We start from the raw sequence: 16,937 nt of genomic DNA, 5'->3' as shown, positions 1-16,937 counted from the left end.
ACTATGTAACACCGCTACCACCAAACTCGGGTGGAGCAGTTTTTTCAGTGTTGCATGCCAGTGGTCCGCTCCCCAGCGGTATTTCGAAACCACCGACGGAACACTTGGGTGAAACTCCCACTGGGTGGTTTTCCACCAAAAAATACATGGCGTAAAAGCTGATCAGAATCCAGCCTGAGGGCTTTTTAGTCTTGAAAAGTATAGACATTGAGGGGAAAAGTGTAGAATTTGAGGGGATATGGTTGAGGTCATTAAAATAATGAAAAGTTTAGATCCTGTCCATGTGGACAGGTTATTTGAACTAGGTAGACATGGGAGGATTAGTATAAGTTATGAAAGCACAATTGAGCTAGGCACCCAAGGTACTACTATTTCGAGAGTCGTCTACCTCTGGAATAGGTTGTCAGTATGTAGGATGAGTGCGGATTTGCTGCATACCTTCAAAAGGAAGCTGGGTGAGTTCCTGCGAGTGAAAGAGATCTGAAGTTATAGAAGATAGGTGGGCTAACTGGGACTAGTGATATCAGCCACTGCGGATTCTGAAGCTTTCCTTTTTGCCTGTGAGGGTCAGCGAGGAATTTCTCAACAGTTTTGTTCTACATTGGCCGAACATCTTTGTCTTTTTTTGCCTCTCTCAAGAGATTGGGGTGTGAGGGTGGTGGGCAAGTGGGGTTGCTGGTGCATGAAGCTTGCACCAGATCTAGGTGCAACAGGCTTGATGGATCAATTGGTCACTTCTTGTCTTTGAACATTTGTTGGTGTGGCAGTACTGTTCTCTTTCGGGTAGGTGACACTATCTTTTGGAAGTTAGGACAGAAGGATCCTGGCAGTGTGCCAATATTTGCAGAAGGTTCCCCCACACACAAGTTTGAGGGTATTTGGTTGCCAACTACAATGTTATTTCTGTATTGAAAATGTCCATCAATCACTTGTTATAAAAGCACCTTTACTTTTGTGTTTGCATAATTAAATAGTTGCCATTTTTCAAGATTACTTTGGTTTATTGATATTAGAATCTTTTTTTGTAGGGCTCCATTCATGTCCAAAAAGGCTAGGGCTAGATTTTGGGCTTTTGCGTTTTCAGGGCGTTAATCACGGCCGAGACGTTAAAGATAGCTCCAGAAAATAGTTTGCGCCCTCGACTGCAAGTTTCGGCAAAAAAGTAAGTTGGAGGAGCGTTGGCGTTAACTCGGGCGTTACTTAACGGACTTTGTGCGCCTGAGCCAAAACTTGCGGCGGTAAAGAAGTTTGATTGTTTAGTGCTCTGCAACATAACGTTGTATGTTGTATAGTTTTATTTTGGTGGGGGGGAGTTTTTGTGACTTTGTTGCAGTAAAATATATGAATCATCCCTTGCCATTGGTGTCTTGTGCATCATTCCAACGTTCACTGGAGATGTGCCTTTATGGGGTCACATAGCGTGTCCCGTATTAGCTTCATCCCTCAGTTTCCTCCATTTAGGAGAGCCAATCCATTATGAGCTGACTCTCCCATGGATGGTGTGGCTATCCAATGTGGGACTCGCCAGGCTCCTCTTCGTTGTCCCCTCCTCCTGAGGTGGACATGCAATCCCCACTGGCAATGCTTGGCCCCTCATGATGGCCAAGTTGTGCAGCATGCAGCACACCACAATCAATTCAGATACCTTTTATAGGGAGTATTGAGGGTTTCGTCCAGAGCAGTCCAGGCATCAGTCTGCCTGTAGGAGATGGCATATCTCTGTCAGCACTTCGTTTCAGAAGCACAGCCTTCTCGCACACTGCTCCTCAGGGAGCTGGAGGTATGACCATTGGTGCCTGTAAATCCGTGGGGATAAGGCCTCCTCCCCAGACGTCTTCGGCTTCTCCTCATCCGTGGGCCGACATGGCCAAGAACCCTTCCTCAAGATTGACAGCGCCTGGCAATAACATGGAGCATGATTCGCTGGCGAACTAGTTATGCCTTCATTAAATTTTCTCATTGAATTTGTCAGGGCACTGTAATGGAAGATAAAAGTGAAGTTTGCAAGTTGGAGCTTCACACAGCATTATGTGCGCAACCGTTGTAGTCAATATGACCTGTGACATAGGATTCTCATCCCTCCATTTAAAAATGCTGCCAATACCGCCTGCCACACCCTGGAATCACCTGGTTTTTCCAGGTATTTCCTGGGGTGGACGTTAAATGAGGCATAAGGGCCGAATATTCCATCTGGGGCGCTAGCGCAGTGCTGCACGACAATTGTCATCATAATCTCAGTCAAAATGGATGGTGGGACGGTAAGTTTTTTGCGCGGTGCTAACTAGTAACTAAATCTACCCACTGGGCAGTAAATCCTGGAAGCCCAGCATTACATCCAAAAACAGCTGAATCTACCCGCCGGAGTGCTAACCGGGGTGCAAGTGAGCCGAAAATCCAGTCCTAAGTATCCACAGGTTGATACATCTAAGGGACTCGAAATTACTTTCAGGAATGCTGTGCCTGTTTGTTCACATTTCCATTGCATGTTTGAATATCTTGATGTTATTTCAAACAGATGGAACAGTGGCATGCTGTGTTGTTCTCAGAAATACGTGAGCCATTATGTCATGTAATATTCTTTTGCTGATCATGGTTTCGTAATATGTGTTAACCAATACTTCAAATATGGTTTTGTAATATATGTGTTAAACAACACTTCAGACTTTGAACTGTGTAGCTTTGAAGAAGCAAATTTCAACACAACACATAATTGCATAAATATAGATGTGTCTTAGTGCAAGTTCTATATGTTGTGTCAGATTTAGTTTCTACATTGAGAAGTATCATTGGCCTTTTACTTACCATAGTTATGTAATTTTCTCTTTTTATCACTCTCTCGCTTACACTTTGTTTATAAAGAGGATGTTTTGTAAAAGTTCAGGATAGGAAATGTTACCATTAGGTTGTTTGCTTTATTTTCTAATTGACCTAGCTAAAGGACCAGTAACTTGGGGAGTTCCAAAGTTTAGCGTTCACTCATCCAAATTAACCAATGTAATGTTATGTTTATGCAATGAATGTTAGTTTGATGTGCAAAATTGTCTTAAAATAGCTCGCTCCCCAGAAACAAATGCATTGGTCAAGATGGTTGCGTTCAAATCCTCGGGCAGCCCATTACTTAATTTCTATTAGCTTCTTAGTTGGACAATTTTTATCCGTTATCTCCCAGATCACTGTCAGACTGACTGCCACATTGAAACAACGTGTCCATAATGGTTTCCCATTCTCATCGAGGTGATTGGGCTGTCCTTGCTCAACTTGCTCCTCTGTTGTCATTATCAGGTCCATGGTTTATATGACCGAGACTACTCTACGGCCAGTGCCATAGATATGATTGCACTAGTGACGTTACTAAGTGGGGAAATTTGAACTATTTCTCCCCCCCCTCCCCCCGCATACCCTACACGCAGAATCCAGGCAAAGGGGTGGGCTAATTTCCCACATCACAGGGATTTTAATGCTGCTGTTTTTGGATGTGGATGCACCATATGCCTAAAGCAAGTGGGCATCTTGTACATGTATACAAATCAGGGTCCTATTTCATCAATAGAACCGCAATGGCCTTTTATCTGTGCTCTGTGAAGGGTGCTCACCACAGCCCCCCCCACACCCCCTCAGTGAATGCTGCTGTTAAGACTGTCGAGGCCACAAAAGGCAAGTATCAAACTTTCCTTTGTGGGGCCAGGAGGAGCCATAGAACTTCTCCAGGCTCATGAGGAAAGTCTCTGCCTGTACAGTCCCAGCTGTCCCACCACCTTCCTACCCATGAGCCCATGCTGAATGCCCCTCCTGGTTGCTTAATGTTTGAGCCGGTGGGCTGACTCCAGGCCAAGTGATTTTAACCAATCTCTTTTCACCCATTTCGAAGTAGCACCTGGCTGGTGGGATGTAAATGATGCAGGGAAGTTAAAATAGCTCGAGCCTCAAACTGATGGCATCAGACGTGCTTGACGTTTGCTCTGCCCACCATCCTCCGAAGCCAGTTCCCAGTTAAAATCCCCACCCCCTCCGAAAGACTTTCACTGTTCATTAAATGTTCTGGTTTTTAAAAAAGCATTTCCTATAACCTGTTTTGAATGACTGGAGCTTTGTTTTTGTTTTGAGAGTTATGACATCGGTCCCCAGGAAATTTTCTACTTCTCTGTAGTATTGTCTTGTAGGGAGTTTCCACAACAGTCAGATTACATTCTGCCTGAAGGCAGCACCAGCTCAGGTTACATTACCACAAATAAAAGGGCATGAAACAGTTACACATACGTGGCTGATATGGTTGCTTGGCTTCCATTTCATGACGTAGGATATCTACGGATTCTCTTGCTTTGGCTGGCTTTACGAAAGAACACTGATCAAAACAACGCAAGTGTGCTGCACTGCAGGCTTCTCCAGATGGTGTCTCTTCAAAACTTGAAATTAAATCAAGTGTTTATTTTGTGTGTGTGTGTGTGTCTGTGTGTGTGTGTTTATAACCAAAAAATTGGCTTCAAATCTAGTTTATGTTGGCCAAAAGAAGAGACATTGACTTAGTACAGTGCAATCTTCATGTCAGCTTTCAAGTTGTCAGCCAAAGTGTTAGCACCAAGCAAAAAAAGCAATCGACTTTTAGGATGTTGACACAATAATCTGCTGTCTACAGTCTTGAATGCAAACTTGAAAAATGTATTGATAAATCTATACATCCTATCATGCATTTTGATTAAACTTAATGTTTGCTACAGTTTACCAACAGTATACCAAAATATAGGTTTCTCAACTGTGCAAGGTGCCACACACGGTAAAAGATTGCGTAACGTGCTAGAGTAAGGAAGTGTAAACAAGTCTTTATTTGAATAAAATATTGATTATTTTAATTATTTCTAGTTTGTGGTATGAACAAAATAAAATGCAGGCACAATAATCATTTGGCTCACACTCTGATAGCAAATAAGTAATTGAAGATAATTGCTTCAGATTTCTAAAATTCATGGGCCAGATTGCTTTGGAAATAATTTCCAAAAACAAACTCTCAAATGCTGCTATAGTCTAAGGAAGGCCATACTGCCAATTCTACTGCATCATATTGATGCATGCTGAGAGATTCTCCACTTCGCACGCACTCACTCTCACACTCTCACTCTCTCTCTCTCACTCTCTCTCTCCTCTCTCTCGCACACTCGCACTCACTCACGCACTCTCTCACTCTCACTCTCTCTCTCCTCTCTCTCTCACGCACTCGCACTCGCACTCTCTCACACTCACACTATTGCCCAGACATTTCAGACAGAGGTGCTGGCTGAGTATAATTCTGGCAAGGGAAGAATTTAACTCCAAACCTAGACTTGTGAGAGAGGCTGAGGCCTCATATTAATGTACCCAAATGATACAGAAGACAATTTTATAGGTAAGTTTATCATGTTATTATGAAATAAAACATATAAAAAATATATGGTAACTATTGAGCCCTGGATATTTGGATTTGAGAAAGAAAATGGCAACCAAAACATTTTGAGTGTGTGTGTGTCTACGAGCTTGTCAAAAATGCAGCAGTAGAAGTGTAACGTGAAATATAAGCCCTAATCCTAAACCATTGTATTTTTTAATGCTTTTCTAGATTTGTTTTAAAGTGAGTAAAAGTAATTTGAAAGATTTTTTTTGATGGTTTTGAAAAATGAGTATTTTCAAAGTTGGTCAAGTCATTTGAATAGTACAAAAAAATTGATCTTTCTGTGTGTTTGTTATAACTTTAAGAAGGTTATACATGGTCAAGGTATCATGATCCGAGTGATGAAGCTCTCCGCTTTTATAGAATGCTCAGTGTTTGAAAACAGTTTTGACCTTCTGCACGAGCTGCCACGGATGACATGATTCCTAGTAAGGAACTTGGCATTGCATATCCAGGGGAGCAAATATGCTGGAAATCTGGGTGGTGCTGGGTTGTGTCTTGTATGTTTGCTCATTGCACTTTTTCAACTCAGATGAAGTGGTTTGTGATCAAACATTTAGATAGAATTTCAGCAGGATGAGGAGAATTGCTGCCATGCTCCATTTACAGTGACGCTCTTGCATTATAAATGAAACTGATATGGCTGGAAAATGCAATTTTAATTGATTTGATATTCAAATAGTATTACGTTTTGAATCTTCATTATTCAGCAGTATTGGTTGTCTGTGACGGAGAAACCTGGTTAGTAAAAAAGATCAACTTTTCTTGTTACCTAAAATCCCTGGATGTCTCACAGTAAGTACACAGAAGCTATTTTGTACATTGTGATACTAAATTAGGCATTCAGTTTAATGTCTTTCGGATGAGATGTTAAACCGAGGCCAGGTCTGCCCTCGTGAAAGATCCTATGGCACTATTTATAGGAATAGTAGGGGACTTATCCCTGGTGCCGTAACCAATATTTATCTCTCAATCCATCATCACTAAAACAGATTATCTGGTCATTATCACATTGCTGTTTGTGGGAGCTTGCTGTGTGCAAATTGGCTGCCGAGGTCTCTACATTACAATAGTGACACTTGAAAAAGTACCTCATTGGCTGGAAAGTGCTTTGGGACGGCAGGTGGTCATGAAAAGTGCTATATAAATGCAAGTCTTTCTTTCTATAAATGCACAAATAATGGCACATAATTTAAATTTATTGTTTAACTTTTTTCAATTATACAGGTACTGCTATGTGCCTAGAAATGTGAACTGTACTGTCTTGGTGTTTTCTTTCATGTTCTTCCACTCCTCTTCTCTCCCTTTCTAGATGTCCCAAAAAGCAACAGCAAATATTGATTTGGAAATTACTTAAAATATGTAAAAAGACTTGGAAATGCAGTGAGCACAGAAACCATAAAGCTGGAACAGTCAATGTAAAGCAAGCTGATTACTTAAGGCTTAATACGACTAAAAAAATATGGGTTAGTCAGGAGTTAAAGCTGGTTGTAAATTTTCCTCAAAAAAAGAGTTTGGATTCTGGCATTGTGTAGTTTTGAACTGCTGATTTAAAAAAATTAAATCTGAGGAATGCTCCAAGCTACAGGAAGTTTCTTTATTTTGTCAAAATTCTCTGAATAAAATGTAGAAAGAATGTGAAGGAGTATTTACAGTATGTGGGCACGGCAAACCTTGTGATTGGGAAGTTCTTTAACATGGCTGTATGGCATTGGCTGAAAAGCTGGAATGATCATTCCACATTAACCATCAGACCATGTAGGCAAGTGCAAGAACTTTCAGGCTCACTGGGCAGGCTACTCTTTAAAACGTTTCCAACCACTGAATTGTAATGTTGGAACTAAAGCTACACAGATAGCAGCAGCAGCTTTGTGAATATAGTTACTAAAATAAAAAGCAAAAATGTAAATTTACCTTCACTGGACCTGCAATCTTTCTTCCCTATGGTTTTCCCTTTTATTTTTGCCTCTTTCATGCCGACATTTTCAGAGATTCCGAATCCAACCACATATTTTGGAGGTGGAACCCACATTGGATAAATTGACCACTCTTTAACTGAAAATCTACTCCAAAACCCATTTATTTTCAGCCACTTGTATCTCGTTCTACCTGTCCAGGTTAAGCCTTCATATATCTAACCATGAAATGACAGTTGGGGCACAAGAATTGGCAGCAGATCAATAAGGCCCAGCTGAACAGTCTCGGCCATAACGTAACGCAGGTTGAGTGCTGATTGGTGTGTTCCTTGGCTGAAATGTATTTTATTTTTATTTCACCAATACTGGATGCAGAGAAAGGCAGAGTCAGAAGAGTGACGGGCGCAGACTGACACATAGGGCTGGGGAAGGTTGCGAGAATGTGGAAGGATTTGTAAACGAGGACTAGAGTTTTGAAATGAATACCCAATGTTAGAGGAGCATTTCGGAATGGGGAATTTTGTTGTTTGTTCAGGAAGTGTTTCCAAATACTGTATCATTGTATAAGCTTTCCCTAAAATATTCCCTCATTAAAAAGTTTGGCTGTTAATAGTTTCTCGACATTTTCTAATATTGCATTGTGTAGACTATATACTTTAGCATTATACAGCAGTGATTTGCTTTCCAGTGAGAAATAGGTTATTGGGACAGAATTTGTTGTCAAAATAATGGTATGGCTAATGGCGCTCTGTTATTTATGCGCAAATGGTATAGCGACTTCAGATGCACAGTTAAACTCAAATATTCAAATGTTGCTGTGTGAGATGCGCCACTCCACTGTTAGCTCCGTGTAAACAGCATCTCGTTGTCTGCCTCACCATTAAAATGCATTGAATGGAGTGAAGTTGCTGTATTTTTATGGTAGATACAAACTTAACCTGCCACAGAAAGTCATGGCTCGTCATTGCAAGCTCAAGTGCCCTTTTAACAACATGATAACTGTTCATTACTGTCAATCAACCTTTCTGCCGCTGAAAATGAACTATTACAAGTGAGAAGTCTTAGTCTCTTTAGGCAGTAATTCATGTTGAAAATTTAAAACATTTCAAATTTTAATTATATTTTTTTACTTTTCCTTTGTCTCTTATTTTTTCTCTCTCAATCCGATATTTCTTTCCCTATCTATTTTTCTTTCTGTACCTGATTTGAGATTCAATTCACCCACATTAAATTACACTTGCTTCTCCATCATTTCTCTGCTTATTTCACAATCCTTCAATCTGATTGGTTCGAGAGATACACAGTTGCTTTCCCTGTTCAGTCAGGCCCCAGATGTCCTGTTTCCCTCGCTGTGATATTATCCTCACGCACTTTCAGCAAGTTGCCACACACACTTTAAAAAAAAACTAAACGTGCAGGGGCATGTCTGACTAAATGCAGGTACTGTTCTATGCTGTGCTACAGCAAATTATGGCCCATTGTTTCAACATTTCATTCCAACATTTCTTTGTGGCACTTTGCAAACTGACCCATCTGAGTGTTGCCGAGGTGTCCCAGACCAAAGCCTGATGAGTCACTTCTGTTTTTTTTAAAACACTCAACAAGAAGTATGTCCATACCTACAATTGCTTCATGTTACTGGGAAGTGGAGAACCTGGCTATTGGTTAAGAATGCTGTGTCATTGCATGACCGTTGGTTGACCTCTCTGAACAACCTATAAATTGTGGTTCACCCAACTTTTCTTGAAGTGAGTGACTAAAGTCAGCTGGAATTGACTTTGTTCCATTTTAAATAAAAGTGTAGCTCAGGTAATAAATGGCATAATATGAGTGATTTTATTAAAATTGTGAATATTATTTTGCTGGATTCTTTTCTTCTGTGTCCTACAATAATCACTTGCACCTGCCAGTAAAATGTAATTTCGTACCGGACTGGCTGGTGATAAACTAATCCTGCCCTGGATCTGTGTTTAGGTGCTGGATTATCTTTATCCATTCCTCTTCTTTCTTTTTCCTCTTCTTTCCAACCCTCCCCCCTGCCACCCCCCCCCCCCCCACCCCACCCCCCGGCACCAAACACACACACTTCCAGTAAGACTCAGTAACAATCAGTTATCTGATTCTTCTCTTCTGGAGACCAGCTAACTCAACACAGACCAGGGATCAAAACTACCATCTCTCTGGCCTGTGGTTATTGGGCATGCATCGTGTAATGAGTTTACCTACCAAATCATCAGAGGATTTATTAACTTTTTAAAATGGTCCTTCGATTGAACGTTCCAAACAAATTTCACACAAATGTGGCACATTGTATCTAGTCTTTTATCTTTTCAATCTAATGTGTGTATTAGGCAGCCGTCATTTTTTCAATGTTTTGCTGTCCCAGCTTGTGCATGGAGAATGACTACTTGGGTAGCCAGCACCCTTGGGAGCTCACCACAGCATCTTCAGAGGTGGAATGGAGACAAAGTAAACTATTGCTTTTTATGATTCGGAACTGTATGGGTTATGGAGGATTCTGTTATAATGCATTGTTCCAGCATTACCTTGTTTGCAGAATGCAATGGTGTAGTAAGACTTCCTTTTGGCTTTTTAAAATCTTATCAGTGAAAGCTTAATCATTAACTGCCTTCCACAGCCAGTGTTTTGTGCAATGCTAAAGTGCACTTGTGACGAGGTATTAGGTTTGGCTTAATGTGCTCCAGTTCCTATCACCCTGAGCTTAGGAGGGTTGAAATATGTAATCCCGAGAACATATTGAGTGAAGGCCAGGATGTAGTTCAAAGCTGTGAAATGGAAAAAAATGCTATATCACCTGACTCAAAATGGGCATGTATATGGAATTTTCAAAATTATGGATATTTAATGTTTAATACACACTTCAAACGACTCACATAAAAATCTCAAAACTTAAAAAAAAATGTAATCTTAATTATTTCAATAAGTACTGGCAATCTACAGACTGTCCTCAACTATTATCCTCTAACGTTATGTATCCGTTTAGACGACTTCCTCACAGCGGCATTAAAGGGACAGGTCAGATCCTACAGAGTGGCTGAAGATCACAATCTTGTTCCAACTAAGTTTAATAAAATGGGAGTTCTCATCTTTGATTTTCTATTGATAGTCACCAACCAATAAGAGCTTAGTTAAATACATGTGGGAACTTTGGAGAAAAAAGGATGTGACTCACTTACTTTAAGATAGTGAATTTTTATTTTTGCACCTCCAGAGTGTTCAATTGAGAAATGCTGCCTTCAATCTGCCGAGAATTTCTTTTTTAAAAAAGGTAAAAAAACAAAGGGCCAGAATATATGGTTAAAATAATGGTGAGACTAACGGCACTCACCATTATTAACATGCAAATGGCACAGCAACTTCAGATGAGGGCAGGGGCATAGGTAAATGCGAAAATCCAGAATTTGCTGTCCGAGATGCACCGTGCCACTGTTAGCTTTGTGAAAAATCCATCTCGCTGTCTGCCTCGCAATTTGAAATGCATTGAATGTACTTGCACGGACTGAACACGCCACATAAAGTTAGAGCTTGTCCATTTCTGTCTAAGTACCCTTTTTAATAGAGTGATAATTCTTAATTACTGCCAAACAACCTCTCTGACACTGAAAATTAACTATTACAGGTCTGGAGTCTCACTCCTTCAGCTTTTAATTCTTAATTTAAAAAAAAATTATGTTTTAATTTCTTCTTTCTGTCTCTTTTTTTCTCCCTCTCAATTAAATTTTTCTTTCTTTCTATTTAATTCGCTTTCTGTACTTGGTTTGTAGAGGGTCCTGCGCTGTTTTGATCTCTTATTTACATCAACTTCCAGTGCAACGTTTCATGGAAATTAAAAGGCAAAGACAGGCTACAGTAAATTCTGGTCCAGTGGTCTGACACTGGTCTCAGAGTTGTAGTTCTGCTGCTCTACACTATTTTGTTCTCCTTGTCTTGTTCCGTAACCAGTTTTGATCCAGTTGCTTAGCCCAAAAGACTTTTCTTTTTCTCTCAGTTTTTCCTGTCTGACTCCATCCATGAAGCACCTTTTTTAGTTACAGTATTCTTCCATCTATTTCCTATCTGCCCCCTTTTGAAATCGTGCATTCCTACTACTTTGTCAATACCTTATCTATTCACAGTGCTAAGTACTCTGTACCCCTTCCCCTCCTTTACCTATCCTCATACACCAGTTTTTGTCTATTTTTGAACCTTGTTTTTTATCTTATACTGCTCTGGATCACTTTCCAGTTGGATCACTTTCCAGTTTTAACATTAAAGTTGACTCTTGAAATCCACCTTAAATTAATTAACATTGTTTTCCACTGTACTTTCTATTTTTAACTAGCTGAGTATAAGGAATCCCTTTTATCTTGGAGCTTCCATGCTAAAATAATTCAATTCCCTATTAAAATGTAATACAGCCCTGTATATATTTAACTTTAAATGAAGACTTTGCCCCCCCCCCCGCCTTATGATATAGACTTTGTCCAGTGAGTAGCCTCACCATTCAGACCAAGAAGGTCTCTGGTATGTCCTGTTATCTTATCCCACCCAGGGAAGTAGACACCGCAACTTGCCTCCGTGCTTCCAGACTATGGAAGCGAAATCGTCCAAGGTTCCCACTCTTGATCTTTATGTAGCAACCCCTGCTGGTGGGAGGTGGGGGTGGCAATGCAGTGTGTGTTTGTATGTGCATGTATCGTCATGTGTGTGTTTGTGTTCATTAGGAACAGGATTGAACTCTGTTCTGTTGTCTTCTTAGTCAACACTCACTATCAAGGCTTATACAAGACTAAATGCCAATTGGGCAAGGTGCCAGAGAGGGACCTGTGCCAGAGTGTGATCAGCACCACCAAAACTGTACCCTGGGAAGGCGGATGAGGAGTGGCAACCAATAAATCCCCTGTGCAAAGCAAATGGATGTGTAACTGTATACAAACAATATCCATGGAAGATGCAACAGAATGAATCTCGGTGGGCACACAATCAAATTTTAATTCAGCTTCTGTAAACTATTCCTTCACTATTTAGTTGTTTTCCCACAACCAATGCAGCTGGTTTCAGCACTATTCCTCAACCCTGTTGAAAAATGAATTCCTTTCCATCTATTTACAACTGTGTAGGTTCAAGTCAAAACTTGTGCCTCAACCAGAGATCTGAAATATCTGCAGTGTCAGACAGGTTTACTGTAAAGACAGGGCTCTTTGAAAATGCTGTGTTCGACTGCAGAATCTCTGTTTCAGTATATGAGTTGAATTTAGTCTGTTTTTCCCACATTTTGAAGCACGCTGTATACTCTTCCTGCCCTACTCACAGTCCCTTTTGTATTTGGATGCTGTAAATATTGGATCCATTAACTTGGATTTTCCAAAGGGTATTATTTTAATTGTGGGATAACCTATTTATTTTATTGGTTGTGTTTTAAAATGTGGCCATTCATGGTCAATGTAATGCCGCAGCAATGGAATTATATTATTCTCTGTCAATTATTTTCCTGAGTGTGTTGCTGAGCTGCAGTTCCATGATTGCCAGCAGCCCCCAAGTAGCATGATTTATGTGCGAGCCTTGACAGTAACTGTCATGGGAGTATCCCAGCATGCCCACACCTGTCTTCCCCTGAAGTCCACATACAGTAATTTCCAGCAAGGATTGCTGTGAAGTCTTCAGGAGTGGGAATCTTGATTGATTTCCCTATCTATCATCCAGGCCAGCTAAGACTAAGACAGGTGAGCAATTAGCTAAATCAGTACCGACCGGAAATCGCCTGAGAACCTCCTGATTTCCATGGCTCAGCTATTCGTTAGATAAATTCACTTTGAGGGTTTCTTTTTAACTTGGGCTTTATTCTTTCAGCTATTGAAAGGTAGAGGTTAAGAGAGGTTATAGTTGGTGAAGTTCGCACTTTTAAAAATTGTGATCCAGATAAGAACTATAATGTCTGCAGAAGATGTAGACAGGCGCACAGATTCTACTAGATTCCTAAAAAATAACTGTCTTTGGTTAAGCCTGAACCCTTCAATTTCAAGGTTGCCATTTAAGCAAGAAATGGCTATTAACTGAGACAGGATGAAAGGAGCCTGACTGGATCAGTATGTAAATATGATGACATGCATTCGAGTTTAAAATTAGAATGGTTACACTGTGCTTGACCATTGTTTAAATTGTAATCAGATTATGTCTGGAGGTTACACTTGAGTCAGTAACTTTCCTTCTAAAACAAATTAACTATCAAGTGACATTTTTACTTCTCGATGTAACTCCTTGACTTGACAGTTACTTGTAAAATTTCTTTGGCTTTAAATTGATGACATTGTTGTGCAAAAGTTAATTCACTGTCATGGTCTTCACTATTTGTGGTCAAATTGTTGCTGCTCCAAATCCAGAGGGGCATTTGCTTCTCGTGCAAATGAGTAGGGAATAGTCCAGTGGCAAAGGGCTGGTCCCAGCAACACGCAAAAGGAATATTTTTAGATGAGAGTTGCTACATCTGTCAATGGTTTGGTTAGAACTATCTGCTCAGACTCAGCTTCAGGAAGTTGATATTTAACATTGCAAAGTTACGGATGTTGGGCCTTGTGTGTTTTTTCTGACCAGGGAGATATGAAAATTTGCTTTGTTTAAATTTGCTAAGCAGAATGACTTTGAAAGAAGGAATTTTGTTTATGCTTCAATGTTGCACAGTAGTTGCAAAATATTCATGTCTAAGCTTCCTGTGAATACTTATGAATAGTTCATGTATGTCAGTTTTTGAATTTGATGCTAGTACAAGTGCTCATAATGCAGATCGTCATCATTCATGTTTGGGAATAACATGAGTTTGCCCTTCCATTTTAAGGCCCTTGTCCTTCTGCGCTCATCCTGGGATCCTGTTTTGGAGGAATGATCCGCGCACTGCCTTCCTGCTTCACACTGTGTGTTGGGAGATGGGGTCTGTAGGCATGTTTGGGTTCCACTGTGTAATGCAGAGATCAAAATAAACATGTGTGGGACCAGCTGCTAGTATTTACTTCGCTGAAGTTGGTCTTAGCCCAGTGGCATACTCACAGACCACCATCTTGCCATCGACATCTCCAATCTCTGCAGCCAACACAGACAGAACCATGGAGTCTGATTGCGGCTGCACTTCTATGGTGTAAAAACACCGTAATTGCACATTATCAGTATGTGTGATTGTGTTATGTTTTTGCCAAACTAACTAGGTTAATGAGAAGTAGGCACTTCGCTCTAATTTTTGAAGTCTAGTGTATAGCACAGCACACTTAAGTGTGTATGTCATACGTTAATTAGGGTACAAATATCAAGTTAAATTCTCTCTCTATTTCCTCCTCCCCCAACCCAAGGATACCTGATGGCTCATGTTAGTGCACTGCCCCATGTGAAGCTGAGTTGTACGGACCAGGAAGATGCACAATTGATCTCCAGTCTGTGCTTATTTAGCTGATCTAGATAGAGTGGTGACAGGATGCTGTAATTGGTTTCGGCATGTCTAGGTTTGGGTTCCTGCACCTAATCACTATCAAATTATGACTCGCACTAGAAATTGTGGTGAGGACAGGATCGGGTTTGCCCTGGCCAAATAGTCTGCTGATATTAGTATACTTAGATAAACATATTTGCATAAAACAGGGAAACAGGCAATTTGGCTCAACCAGTCCCTGTTGTTTATCAGTCGACTGTAACACTACGGATTGCAAGCAAGCTAAACAAAAGCTTCCACTCCAGTGTTAGCAGCATATTGTTACAAAGAAAAGTACAAAGACAACACAGCTGCTTCATTTAGCAGCACCGATTGATTTCAAGCATCAACTTCAGCTAGCAAGGCATAGGGATCCAGGATGGGTGAACTTCGCAAGTGAGGAAGTCATGTCAGCCTTTTGCGTATGCATGGGGAGTGACGCCCCCCGTAGGTTCTGAAAACCAGAGGAGGCTACACTGTATCGCTCATTACCCCGCATGAAAATCCTTCTCCCCTCCTTTCATTTCTGGCTTTCCTTCTGGCTTCTCTGAAAATATTGGGCTCAATTTTCCTCAAAGCATTTTTTTTGGCATACTTGAAGAGTTACGCCTGATTTTTTGGGGCCCAAGTACGCCAAAAAAAATGTGTTGTAAGTTTCCCCGTTGGATCTCTTCATTTTGGCGTGGCCTAACCCGACCTTTAGTTTTGGGGGTGAAGCCTTGATCTGCGGCAAAAAGATTGGGCTGCCACGGTAACCAGGGACTCGCTCTCGCTCTATCTCTCGCTCTATCTCTCGCTCTATCTCTCGCTCTATCTCTCGCTCTATCTCTCTCTGGGGACCAAGAATGGGACCGGACTGTGTGTGTGAACCGGCGACCGAGAATGGAACCGGACAGCTTTCGGGCGGATTTGGAGGTAAGTTGCTGCTGTGTTTTTCAATTCTTTGTGTGTCCGGGCATCTGCTGCGCCGATTTCCTTAACTCTAGGGAAGGGTTTTTCAGGATAGGGCACATACACTGGCCTAATCAGAGCTGGAGTAACTCTCAGCTGGCCAAACTTCCCTAAATGGCCAGAAGTGGTGTAGGTGACTGGTTACGCACCCTTTGGCTGAAAAAAAAACGGACTTAAAAAATTCGTAACTAACTGAGCTACGCTGGTGCAAATTGATTGGGGAAACTGGGAATTTTTAAGTTAGGCCAGAAAAAGCAACCTGCTCCAAAAAAACCGATGCAAATACTAGGGAAAATTGAGCCCAGAAGGTGGGGAGTGACATTGGTCATTGGCATAGGTAAAGCGGGTGATAGCGAATGGGCAGCCCGTTGAAGTGAATTTTTAAAAATATTCATGTGGGCGCCATTGGCAAAGCCGATCCCTAATTGCCCTTGAGAAGGTGGTGGCGATAATTGAGTGAAGGGGCCCATGTGTCAGTTACTGGGCTGGCCTGGCATTGGTGAATAGGATAGCACTGTGCGTTGTCTGAACTGTGAGCAAAGTTAGCACTGTGCGTTGTCTGAACTGTGGCTGAAGTTAGCACTGTGCGTTGTCTGAACCGTGGGCAAAGTTAGCACTGTGCGTTAACTGAACTGTGGGTGAAGTTAGCACTGTGCGTTGTCTGAACTGTGGCTGAAGTTAGCACTGTGCGTTGACTGAACTGTGGGCAAAGTTAGCACTCTACGTTGGCTGAACTGTGGGAATTGTTAGTGCCTTGTCTGAACTCTGAGTGATTATGCCTGCAATACCGCTATTGTCCGCATGCCCGACACAAGACTCCAAAAGCAAGCGCTCTACTCGGAACTCCTACATGGCAAGCGAGCCCCAGGTGGGCAGAGGAAACGTTTCAAGGACACCCTGAAAGCCTCCTTGATAAAGTGTAACATCCCCACTGACACCTGGGAGTCCCTGGCCAAAGACCGCCCTAAGTGGAGGAAGAGCATTTGGGAGGGCGCTGCGCACCTCGAGTCTCGTCACTGAGAGCATGCAGAAAGCAAGCGCAGGCAGCAGAAGGAGCGTGCGGCAAACCAGACTCCCCACCCACTCCTTCCTTCAACGACTGTCTGTCCCACCTGTGACAGGGATTGTAATTCCCGTATTGGACTGTGCAGTTACCTGAGAACTCACTTTTAGAGTGGAAGCAAGTCTTCCTCGATTT

At 41.5% G+C, this 16,937-nt stretch overlaps 1 protein-coding gene across 1 annotated transcript in view; it reads left to right on the top strand.

The window, feature by feature from the left end:
• The window catches only part of pik3cb (phosphatidylinositol-4,5-bisphosphate 3-kinase, catalytic subunit beta), a 203,438-nt gene that overhangs the window by 58,705 nt on the left and 127,796 nt on the right, over positions 1 to 16,937 (top strand). The window lies entirely within an intron of this gene.

This window comes from Pristiophorus japonicus, chromosome 6 (genome assembly GCF_044704955.1).
Source record: "Pristiophorus japonicus isolate sPriJap1 chromosome 6, sPriJap1.hap1, whole genome shotgun sequence".
Lineage (NCBI taxonomy): Eukaryota > Metazoa > Chordata > Chondrichthyes > Pristiophoridae > Pristiophorus > Pristiophorus japonicus.
The sequence above is the reverse complement of the archived record's forward strand: the minus strand, read 5'-3'. Positions and strand labels throughout refer to the sequence as shown.